General features: G+C 38.2%; 1 pseudogene; it reads left to right on the forward strand.

Moving 5' to 3' along the window:
• Positions 1-3,205: 3,205 nt before the first annotated feature.
• On the forward strand, positions 3,206-10,930 carry LOC107291226 (annotated as a pseudogene).
• The last annotated feature ends 1,954 nt before the right edge of the window (positions 10,931-12,884 follow it).

Raw genomic sequence — 12,884 nt, forward strand, 5'->3', positions numbered from 1 at the left:
CTTCACACCAACTTATAATCAGTATTATTTCTAATCAAAGTTTCCAAAGCATAGCCAACGTTTCAGCCTCACTAGTAGCAATGTGAGAAGAGCATTATTATTGTGAGGAGTTATGGACATATTTTGATTTCTCCTTCATATTAACAAAAACCTAGAGGTTCACCTAGCCTCCTTCTTTTCTACTCTTACTAAAGATGGGAGGGGGAGATTTTCACATAGCTTCAAAGCTTCTGTTGATGTGAAGGTCTCAGACTTTTGATTCTCATCCTGGAATAGTCAAGCTTGGGAGTGGGGGGTCCTTGGTGCTCTCTGAGCTTGGTTTTTTTCTAATGATGTTACCTGGTTTGGGTAATGAAACTTCTGCAAGAAAACAACCAAACTCAGAGAGCACCAAGGATTCGTCATTTCAACCCTGAGCTATAAATATTCTCCTTTATTGGTAGACAAGGTCAGATCTTGCAGCCTCTTGCTATACCCATTATGCCTGGTGCCAGTTTTTGCCTGGGCTTATGTTGTTTGCGGGGAGCTTCTGCACAGAATCTAGCACTAGGTACTGTCTACAACAGAGGTATTCCATTGGTGGCCAGTTTCTAAGCTGGCCACCAATGGAGTACCTCTGTTGTAGTATTAAGTTGCTCCTGGCATTTTATAAGAGATATGAGTGTTACCTCACTTGGTATGTATGATTTTTATGTTATGCTTTTCAATCTGTTTATTTTAGCTAATAATAGAACTTAAAATCCCTTTATTTATGGTGTGCTTATTGTCTTTGGATCCAAAAAACCTCCCAATTGTCTGGATCATTGGTCTGATACTTGGTAAACCAGACTCAAAGAATCTTTTGGAGTCTTAAGGATCCCTAATTGTATTATTGATATGTTTTTGTGGATCAAGTTAACTATAGTAATACAATAGTTACTCATAATGGTCTTTTTTGATGAATATGATCCAGATCATTAGAGTCATTGTGTACATTGTTGGGATATGATAATGATTGGCTGGCTGCTGAATCAGTGTTCCTAGATTTTGTAGTAGATGGGAAATTGTCTCACCATTTGCAGTGGTGGGATTCTAGACAGTAAGATATAAGTCTCCTCTAGAGAAAATGTTGAGGGAAGGGATCATACTGTGGTTGATGGTTGACATGAAGTGCCAAATAGATGCCACATCTTGCCCCAGAAGTGGTCCTTCTCATCTCCTTCATGAATGGTATCAACCAGGAAACCTTCTTATTGGTGGGATCACAGCTCAGACTATATATGTACTTGAGGAACATTACTTTGAAGAACATCCTTCACAGAAGTCATTTATGCCACCTGTGTAAGTAATTTCCTTTTCCCTTTCCTTCATTTCTGAAAAAAAAGGGGCTCAAGGGTGCTTTTATAAATTAAGCAGAGTAAATTGCAAGGTTTCACACCAGCTCTTTTTCAGTTTTAGTTGTAATCAAAATTCCTGACAATATTATATCCAGATCCTTTGTAATAGCAATGTGGGAAGACCATTATTATTCTGAAGAGTTACTGACATATTATTGTGGAGGGTTACTGACATATTTCCTTCATACTAAGAAAAGCCTCCAAGTTCAGCTAGCCTCCTTCTTTTCTCATCTTGCTAAAGGTGGAAGGGATTTTTACACAGCTTCAAAGTTTCTCTTGCGATGGAAGTCTCAGACTTATTATTCCCATCCTGGAGTCATGTGCCACTCAATCAAGGTCAGATATTGCAGTGTCCTACCATATCAAGGCAATGAGGTCTGATGCCAAGTTTTGATAAAAACTGCAGGATTGTGTGGAGGGGAGCTTTTGCCTGAAACTTAGCAGTAGGTATTGTGGAAAAGATTCACTGATGCGGTATCTCTGTTGTTGTTACTAAGGAGTTCCTGGCAGCTTATAAGAGATTTGAATGTTATCTTGCTTGATATACTTTTTATGTTATTCTTTTCTATCTGTTTTAGCCAAAAATATTGTTACTATTGTTTTAGCTAATTATTGTTATTACCTAGTTATTAAGTATGTTTTTCATATTGTTATTATTGCTTCCTTGAATATATACTGCTCAAAAAAATAAAGGGAACGCAAACTCCTTCAGTTCCATGTTAAAATGTTCCCTTTATTTTTTTGAGCAGTATATTTTACTTGCATCTTTCTCTCTCTATTTCACTTATCCCTCCATTATGTTTATAGAGTGGTTTTAAAATTGTATCAGCATTCCCTGAGTTTGGCATTTGCTGTGGAACAAATCAACTCAAATCCAAGACTCTTGTCTAACATTACTCTGGGATTTTTCATCTCTGACAACTATTTTGATGCCCGGCTGACTTACCGTTCCACTTTGGAATTGCTCTTCCGATCTGATCACTTGGTTGTCAACTACAGATGTAATATCAAGAAGAATCTCTTTTTGGCCATTATTGGAGGATTTGGTGCTGATATCTCATTCTTCATGTCAGATATCATAAGTCTTTACAAAATCCCACAGGTAAAACATATACGGTATATTGGCATGTATGAAAACTCATACATGTGGCAAAAATATAGGGAATTGGAAATGATCATTTATCAAGTAGGGGTTAAATTCTACTTGAATGATGCATAAAAAGTTATGATGAAAGTTGGGAGTTAGAATTGAGCCATATTTGATGCATCACATTGGAGAAGGTGAGAATTTACAGTCCTGATTTTGGTGTAAATTAAAGGGAACGGGAAGCAATTATTTTTCAAGTAGAGGTTAGATTGTATTTTAATAATGCAGCAAAAGGGCGCGATAAAATTTAGGAGTTGGATTAAGCCTTTGGAAATAGAGAACAGAAGTTGAGAACTTAAGCTGCTCATCTAGTTGCAGGTTGACTGTGATTGTGTCCATCAAACTCTCTCAGCCAAATCTACAGGGCTTTGTATGTCTTCTTATGTGCCTGAAGAGAAAGCAGGATGTGAATTTAACAGAGATAAATAAATACCATTCCATTTATTTACCATTTAATCGATAGCAATCATAATGGTGCAAGATTACAATTGGACATGGAAGCTCGTGCAATAAAAGACCTTGGGAAAAATGTATCTGTGGGTTGTTGAAAAAAATACATTTTTTCTGAGGTTAGTTGAGGTATACCAACCATAAGAACCAAGTGTAGATTGTATTTTAGCTCGCCTATGGCTCTTTTGCTCCAAAGAAGCATGGGACAAAGATGGCTGCTTCCTTTTACCGCATGGCTCCCAATGAAAGCCTTCAGATTGTGGGGATTATCCATTTGCTGAAGCACTTTGGATGGATATGGGTTGGTCTTTTAATTATGGATGATGACAGCGGAGACAATTTTCTCCAAGCCTTGGACCCACTTCTTTCTGAGAACAGAATCTGTTCTGCCTTTGTGGAGAGAATGCCCAAACAAGTATTTTTTTTTATGTTTCAAAATCAAATAGTGGGTAGGATATATCTTTTGTTGTTGGATACCAAAATAAATGCATTCATCTTCTATGGGGACAGCACAACACTGATGCTTCTGTTAATGTTCCTTAAATATAACCACATTTGGAGAGAAGTGGGAAAAATGTGGATCCTGAGTGCTCAAATGGATTTAATGTTAACAAGCTTTCATCGACCCTCAGATCTGCAATTGTTCGATGGAGCAATTTCCTTTGATATTCACTCCAATGAATTGCCAGGATTCAGTGAATTCCTTGGGGCCATCAAACCATTCCAGACCCAACGAGATAGTTTGTTGAAAGAATTCTGGGAGCAAGCCTTTGATTGTTTGTTTTCAGAGAGCAATAAACTGGAAGAAAGTGGTGAAGCATGTACTGGGAGGGAAGATCTAAAAAAACTTCCTGCAAATTTATTTGAAATGACTGGCCACAGCTACAGTATCTACAATGCAGCATGTACTGTAGCACATGGTGTTCATCACATGAACTTACTTACGTCTAAATACAAAAGAATAAAAGAGAGTAGAAGGAATGAACTTCGAGATCAAGAAACATGGAAGGTAATAACTTGTGATTTAAAGACTCTTTGTAAGGCCTTGCCTTAGCTATTCCCTCAAGAAAGCAGAACTCCTGAAGTAAGCAACATTTCAAAAGGAACTTTTATTGAGAGATAGTGATTGTAGAGAAAGCAGGCAGGATTTAAAATTCTCACATGAAAACGTTAGGTTAAATCCCATTCTTCAAAACCCATCTTAACCGCCCAGTCCTATAGAGAGCCAATCCAGAGGTGCAAAGGTATTGTGAGAACTCCCAGCTGAGAAGGTGATAAGAAGTTTTTCTCAGGTGTGGTGATCTTGGTTCTCCAGAGCTGAGACAAAGGAAATGGCACCAGGCTCATCCCTTTCCCCCCCCCCATTCCCCAGAAGATACATCAAAGCAAAAGAGAAATAAAGCAAAATGGACCCATCACAGAAAAGCCCCAATGGCTCGCCAATCTCTTCTTAAAAGCCTCCAGTGATGGAGCTCATACAGCTTCTGGAGGCATGTTGTTCTACTGATTTCTCCTTAGTTTTAGATTGGTTCTCTCCTTGATTAGTTTCCATCCATTGCTTCCTGTCCTGCCTTCAGGTGCTTTGGAGAATAGGTTGACCCCTCTTCTTTCTGGTAGCCACTCAGATATTAGAACACTACTTTTATTAAACTAGACATACCCAATTCCTGCAAACATTCTTAATATGTTTTAGCCTCCAACTCCCTAATCATCTTTGTTGCTCTTCTCTGCACTCTTTAAAGAGTGATAAAATGAAAAAAATACTGGCTTCTCCATCTCCATAGAGATTGAGATTGAGTCTTCAATCATTGGCCTTTGATAGAATCCAGCTCTGGAAGAGATGTTAAGCCATGCCATAACTTATTTTGTTTTTGATTCTAGTTATCTGGATTGCACATGTCCACTACCAGGCACAATGATGTCAGTATGATCACAGGTGCCCCAGTTTTGTCTCTCCAGTGGAAGCCCATAATAAAGAGTTGTGCAGTGTGTCACAGTTAAGTGATAGTCATACTTAAAACCGACAGAGAGAAATTGGTGGGAATTAAGTAATGCCACTTTCATTTCTACAGATAAAAATTTCAGGAAATCTTCAGGAAATACAGTTTGTGCTTCCCCTTATTTTTCCCCCTTTTCTTTTTACTTAGTTTCACTCCTTTCTCCAAGGCCTTTCATTCAATAATTCACTTGGAGAAACTGTGTCCATCAACCATCAAGGAGAAGTGCTTTCTGGATTTGATATTATAAATGTGGTCATGTTTCCAAATAACTCCTACCATAAAGTGAAAATTGGAAAGGTGGATTCCATAGCACCTGAAGGAAACAAATTTGTGATTCATGAAGATTTAATTGTGTGGCACAAATATTTTAAGCAGGTATAGATTTTAAGGTGTTTTTATTATTATGGATAAAAGATTTGGGGATCAGAAATGAGTTTAATGGTACAGCCTGCTTTCTGATTCTTTAATTGGATAATATTTAGTACTCTGTACTCAAGGTATGGCTGTATTTTCCTAGGGTAATTACAATTGGCAAATAATTTGCATGGTTTTATACAGGGAAGATGGGGAATTATGCTATTATCCCAGCCTCAATGGAACAGTGAAATAAAATTCAAGAAACATTAAATAATAAATATAAAAATAATTGAGAATATAATAAAACTTTAGACAAGTGATCAGAAATTTGAAAAAGTGGACTAAGAAATGTTGTATATCCAACTTTACTGTGGTTCACACAGCAAAGCTTTTGAGTTAGTTGTATGAAAACTGTCTTGAATAAATTTTGGTCAATATAAAGGGGGGGGGGAATGACATTGCCATAGGTGTATACTATAGGCTGCCCAACCAAACAGAGGAAATAGATGAACTTTTTGCTAGTCAGCTGACTAGGGTATGTAGGAAGCACATCACAATAGTAATGGGGGACTTTAATTATACTGACACCAGCTGGGAGACAAACTCTGTACCAAGTGGAAGATCAAACAGATTCCTGACAAACCTAGCAGACAACTTTGTCTCCCAAAAAGTAGAGAAGGGAACTAGGGGATTAGCCATATTGGATCTAATCCTCACTAACAGAGATGAAATGATAGAAGGTGTTGAAGACACAGGAACCTTGGGGGGAAGTGATCATGCAATATTGGAATTAAACATTATGGCAGCACAAGCAATAGAACACAGTCAAACTAGAGTCTTGGCCTTTAAGAAAGCTAATTTCAATATACTTAGAGAGATCTTGGGAAGGATTCCATGGATGAAAATCCTCAAGGGGAAAACAACTCAAGAAGCTTGGGAAATTTTGAAAAGTGAGATAATAAAAGCCCAGTCTAGCACAATACCAACAAAGAGGAAAAATAACAGCTCTCAAAAGAAACCAGCATGGCTGCATAAAGAACTCTCTGATAAATTGAAAGATAAAAAGTACAAATATAAAAAGTGGAAAGAGGGGCATATAACTAAGGCAGAATATCAGCAAATAGCTCGAGCCTGCAAATATGAGGAAAGCTAAGGCTCAAAATAAACTAAAGCTTGTGACCAAACTCAAAAAAAAAAAAGCTTCTTTCAACATGTAAAAAACAAGAAAAATGTTAAGGAAATGATTGGTCCATTAGTGGGTGAAAGTGGCAAGAAGGTGACAAGCAACAGGGAGAAAGCAGAACTATTTAACTCATTTTTTTGCATCTGTCTACACACAAAGGGAAAAAACAGTCCAACCTATCAAAAAGAGTACCATAAAAAACAGGTTAGAAACACAAGATAAGATAGGCAAGAAAATGGTAAGTGAGCATCTGTGCAGCATAGACGAGTTCAAATCACCAGGACCAGATGGATTACACTCCAAGGTTCTCAAGGAACTGGCAGATGTGATCTTAGAACCACTGAACTATATTTTTCAAAGATCCTGGAGCACTGGGGAACTATCAGAGCTGATATAGATCCCATCTTCAAAAAAAAAAAAAGGGGGGGGGGAAATAGATCCAGGAAACTACAGACCTGTCAGCATGACCTCAATACCTGGGAAGATTCTGGAAAAGATAATCAAACAACAAATCAGCGAACACCTAGAGGCAAACAAAGTCATTACTAAAGGCCAACATGGGTTTGTCAAAAACAGATCATGCCAGACAAATCTTAAGGCATTCTTTGACCAAGTGACAAAATTAGTGGACCAGAGGAATGCTGTGGATATAATTTACTTGGAACCTCAGAAAGGCATTTGATAAAGTAGATCACAACATACTATTTGATAAGATAGAAAAATGTGGGTTAGACAGCATCACCACCAGATGGATTCGAAACTGGCTGACCGGCCGTACTCAGCATGTGGTCCTCAATGGAACTTCATTTACATGGAGGGAAGTGTGTATTGGGGTGCCCCAGGGCTCTGTTCTGGGCCCAGTGCTCTTCAACATCTTCATCAATGATCCGGACGAGGGGGTAGATGGAGAACTCATCAAATTTGCAGACAACACTAAGCTGGCAGGAATAGCCAACACTCCAGAAGATAGGCTTAAGATACAGGAGGATCTGGACAGACTTGAACACTGGGCGCTATCTAACAAAATGAAATTCAATGGTGAAAAAAATAATGTTTCACATTTAGGCAAGAAAAACCAAACATACAGGTATAGTGGGTTAGACCACTATATGGATTTGTAGCTGACTCACCAACCACACTCAATATGTAGTCCTAAGTGGAACTGCATTTACATGGAAGGAAGTATGCAGTAGGGCACCCCAAGGCTCTGTCGTGAAACTAGTATTCTTCAATATCTTCATCAATAATTTAAACCAAAGGATAGAAGGGAAACTCATCAAATCTGCTGATGACACGAAGCTGGAAGGAATAGCCAACACTGCAGAAGAAGGACGCAAGATACAAAAAAATCTTGACAGACTTGAACATTGGGCCCTACCTAACAAAATGAAATTTAGTCATGTGAAAAGTAAGGTTCTACATTTAGGAAGAAAAACCAAATGCACAGATATAGAATAGGTGGTACCTTGCTCAATAGTAGTAACTGTGAGAGGGATCTCTGAGTCCTAGTGGACAATCATTGAAATATGAGCCAGCAGGGTGCTGCAGCTGTCAAAAAAGCCAACACAGTGCTAGGCTGCATTAACAGAGGGATAGAATCAAATCACACGAAGTATTAATACCACTTTACAATGCCTTGGTAAGGCCACACTTGGAATACTTCATCCAGTTTTGGTCACCACGATGTAAAAAAGATGTTGAGACTCTAGAAAAGTACAGAGAAGAGCAACAAAATGATTAGGGGACTGGAGGCTAAAACATATAAGGAATGGTTGCTGGAATTGGGTATGTCTAATTTAATGAAAAGAAGGATTAGGGGTGACATGATAGCAGTATTCCAATATCTCAGGGGTTGTGACAAAGAAGAGGGAGTCAAGCTATTCTCCAAAGTGCCTGAAGGCAGGACAAGAAGCAATGGATGGAAAATAATCAAGGAGAGAAGCAACCTGGAACTAAGGAGAATCTTCCTGACAGTTAGAACAATTAACCAGTGGAACAACCTGCCTCCAGAAGTGGTGAATGCTCCAACACTAGATGTTTTTAAGAGGAGACTGGACAGCCATTTGTCTGTAATGGTATAGGGTTTCCTGCCTGAGCAGGGGGTTGGACTAGATGGCCTCCAAGGTCCCTTCCAACGTTGTTGTTATAGTTGTTGTTGTTGTTATTATTATTATTATTATTATTATTATTATTATTATTATTATTATTATTATTATTATTATTACAATAGTGTAAAAGGGGAATAACTGACTCCTCATGTAATGATTGGGATAAGATCATCTGAAAGTCCATCAACTAGAATGAGTAGGAGGAAAATACCCAACTTTAATCCTTGCAGCTAATAGTCAGAGACACGTTTAAATTGGTGATTTTTTATTTGTTGTCTGCTTGTACTAAGCTAAGTATTGAGTCTCACAGTAGGTATTTTTTAAAGTACTTTTTTCAGTTAATCCAGAGAGAGGAAGTTAGGGAATAACTTGGAAGCAATCTTGCACAATACAGGGGGAAGTGTTGGAGAGATTTCTAAGTGGGGTGATTCATTTCATGATCCTATGACACCCGCTACTCTACTTAAGCTTGTAGATTAGAGGCTGACCTTACAGGATTACTGAGATCTTCCGTCCTGAATTCCATCCTGGTTTATCAACAGGTCTTGCCCCGTTCAGTGTGTAATAACCCCTGTCCTGCTGGCTATCACAAGAAAAAGAAAGAAGGCAAGACATTTTGCTGCTATGATTGTGATCCATGTTCCGATGGGAAGATGTCAAACATGTCAGGTAAATTATTTTCTATTTACCCTCTCCTCTCCTCTCTTCCCCTCCCCTCCCTTCTCTGACATATTTGTGGTCAATTATTTTTATTTAGATACACAGTGTATTTGCTTCCTACAGTTATTCTAGTAGAAATTCACATACTGGAAGATTTCTCAAGGTGGTTATCATGATAATGGTAATACTAGAGTGAGAACCGTTCAAATAATTCCTAAAATAAAAAGAATGATAGAGGCCCCAAATCAATAGATAGAAACATACATCCCTAGATATATTGGTGCCCATAGAAAAAGCCACGTTTGATCATGTGACTGAAGCCCAATCCTTTGTTTTATGTGTATGTACTATATATAACAACACTAAATTGGTAAGAATTCAGTCACAGGGATGGGAACACCATGTTGGCTTTGGGGACACTTTAGGACATTGATATTCATACATATCTGTGCCTAACACTTGGACATGGAAGGCTTGAAGGGATGTGATTTCAGGAGAGCTTCTAGAATATTTTCAGTATGGAAATTCAGCTTGCTGAATCTGATTATCTAATGAGCTAATCAAATGGTTTTCAAACATAACCACTTTAAGAGATGAACCAAAATCCCAGAATTCTCCAGACAGAATTCTTAGAGTTGAAGGCCAGGCTTTATATAGTGTCTAAGTTTACAAAACACTGATTTAATCTAAATTATATATTTTATTTTGTGCTCCATGTTAATATTCCTCTCTCTTATTTGTAGATATGATTGCTTGTTCTGAATGTCCAGAAGATCAATATTCAAGTAAGGATAAAGTTCAATGCATCCCCAAAATTATAACTTTTCTAACCTTTGACGAACCTTTAGGGATCAGTTTAGTGGTAGTTGCTTTTTTTATTTTCAGTCATTACCACGCTCATACTTGGAATATTTATTAAGTATAAGGACACCCCTATTGTTAAAGCTAACAACAAGGATCTCACCTACACTCTCCTCATCTCCCTTCTGCTTTGCTTCCTCTGCTCTTTTCTCTTCCTTGGAAAACCTTTCAAACTGATTTGCTTCATCAGACAATCTGTGTTTGGCATTATCTTCTCTGTTGCCATTTCTTGTATATTGGCCAAAACGATCATGGTCATTGGAGCATTCATGGCTATCAAACCAGGGTCTGGCATGAGAAAATGGTTGGGGAAAAGACTGTCCATCTTAATTATTTTTTCTGGCTCCTTCATTCAAGCAGGCATTTGTCTGGCATGGATGATCACCTCTCCCCCTTTTCCAGAACTTAACTTGAAATCAATGACTAAAGAGATCATAGCAGAATGTAATGAAGGATCTGTTGTGATGTTTTATCTTGTCTTGGGCTATATGGGGTTTCTGTCTCTGGTCAGCTTCCTGGTGGCTTTCCTAGCTAGGAACCTGCCAGACACATTCAACGAAGCCAAGTTCATCACTTTTAGCATGCTGATGTTTTGTAGTGTTTGGTTAACTTTTGTTCCAACCTATGTGAGCACCAAAGGAAAGTATATGGTAGCTGTGGAGATCTTCTCCATCTTAGCTTCTAGTGCTGGGTTATTGGGATGCATCTTTTCCCCCAAATGCTACATTATTTTTTTGAGGCCTGACCTTAACAGCAAAGAGCAACTTGTAAAGAAGAAGCATTTCTGACTAATTATGGGTATATTTATTTCTATTGTGAAATGGAATTAGCAATCCTTTTCTAAGAATAAAAACTATGCTTGTTTATTAGCCATGGCAATTTTATTGATATTTAATTTGTATAACTCTATAGCAGTGTTTGTCAAAATCTTATGAGGTGACATGGAAAATAAAATATTTCACTGTATAATGAGTGAATCTGGTTTCAATAAAGTACTTTCTCTTATTTCTGATTATTTGCAAAACCTATTTAATGAATAAAATAATAGGTCTTCTTCCAGGTTTGATAATTATAAACAATAATGTAATATCTGTAATATATTTTGGATCTTTATCATCATGAAACAGAGAAAAGAAAAAGAAAGGGAAGGAAAAAAGAAAACATTATAAACAACTTGCTTCTTAATACCAGTTACAAGTAAATTTCCAATGTAAATCTACAGTATACATTTCTCTCTGTATGGTTGCAACATAGACACATTCCTTAACTTAGGACCTGGTTGCAGGAATTGGGCATGGCCAGTCTAGAGAAAAGAAGGACTAGGGATGACATGATAGCAGTATTCCAGTATTTGAGGGGCTGCCACAAAGAGGGAGGGTCGGCTTATTTTCCAAAGCACCAGCAGTTAAGACAAAAAACAATGGATGGAAACTAATCAAGGAGAGAAGCAAACTGGAATTAAGGAGAAACTTCGTAAAAATGAGGACAATTAACCAGTGGAACAACTTGTCTTCAGAAGTTTGGGTGCTCCCAAAGTGATTGGACAATCACTTGTCAGAAATTGTATTGGGTCTACTGCTTGAGTGAGGGTTGGACTAGAAGACCTCCAAGGTCCCGTCTAGCTTTATTCTGATTGCTTGATGGTGATGAATGAAGGGACTATAAGCCATGATCAAAATTATGGCAATTTCAGGGCCTCTGGGGAGGAGGGTCATATCACCAAAATTTGACAACGTGGCAGCCTGCTCACATTTATCAACCACAGGGGTGTTTCAGCTATCTCCCCTCTAACTAACCTTTCCCTCTCCCCAATATTTTCCCTTTTTGCCCTCTTTTTTTGCTCCATTGCCTCAGCTGACCTTCAGCATCTTGTTACTTCTGCTGCTGACCCGGCATGGCTGGCCTGGGTTTCAACTATGGAAAAAAACACTAAATAGCCTCTTTGCAAAGAGTTTCTGGGCAAGGCTGAGCACCAGGTTCCAAAAAGAAAAAAAAATCAAAGTAAGCTTCTTGGCAGGGCTGGGAATGATTTTGGAAAAGATAATCAAGCATCAAATTGGTGAACACCTAGAGGCAAACAAAGTCATAAGCAGAAGCCAATATAGATTTATTAAAAACAGATCATGCCAGACAAATCTTATAGCATTCTTTGTCAAAATTACAAAATTAATGGACCATCAAAATGCTGTGGATATAATTTACTTGGACTTCAGTAAAGTATCTGATAAAGTTGACCGCAACCTACTACTTGATAAGATAGAAAAATGTGGGTTAGACAGGATCAACACCAAATGGATTTGTACAGTAAGTGGCTGACCAACCACACTCAACGTGTAGTCCTAAGTGGAACTGCATTTACATGGAAGGAAGTATGCAGTGGGATACCCCAAGGCTCGTTCTTAGTCCCAGTGTCAAGGTTCTGACTAATGGACCTAAACAAATCAGAACTCTGAGGCTTGAAGTTTCCTCAAAGAACATGTTTATTGGATACATAATATCGGCACGGTCAAAAATGAAACCAACTCTAAACTTCCCCCCAAGAATTCAATGTAACTAAATGTAACACTTCCCTATCCTTACTATGCTATTGATCATGCTACCCAATGACGGCAATTGACACTTTTTCTCTCTACCTTCCAGCACCTTGGAATGACCTTGGTTCCTATGGGATCACTCTATGTTTAGTCTAGCAATCCTTTTGGTTTCTTCCCCCCTCCCCCCAACCTGTGTGGCAATTGAGAA

Source organism: Protobothrops mucrosquamatus, unplaced genomic scaffold (assembly GCF_001527695.2).
Source record: "Protobothrops mucrosquamatus isolate PMUCROS unplaced genomic scaffold, P.Mucros_1.0 scaffold1085, whole genome shotgun sequence".
In the NCBI taxonomy this organism is placed as follows: Eukaryota; Metazoa; Chordata; class Lepidosauria; order Squamata; family Viperidae; genus Protobothrops; species Protobothrops mucrosquamatus.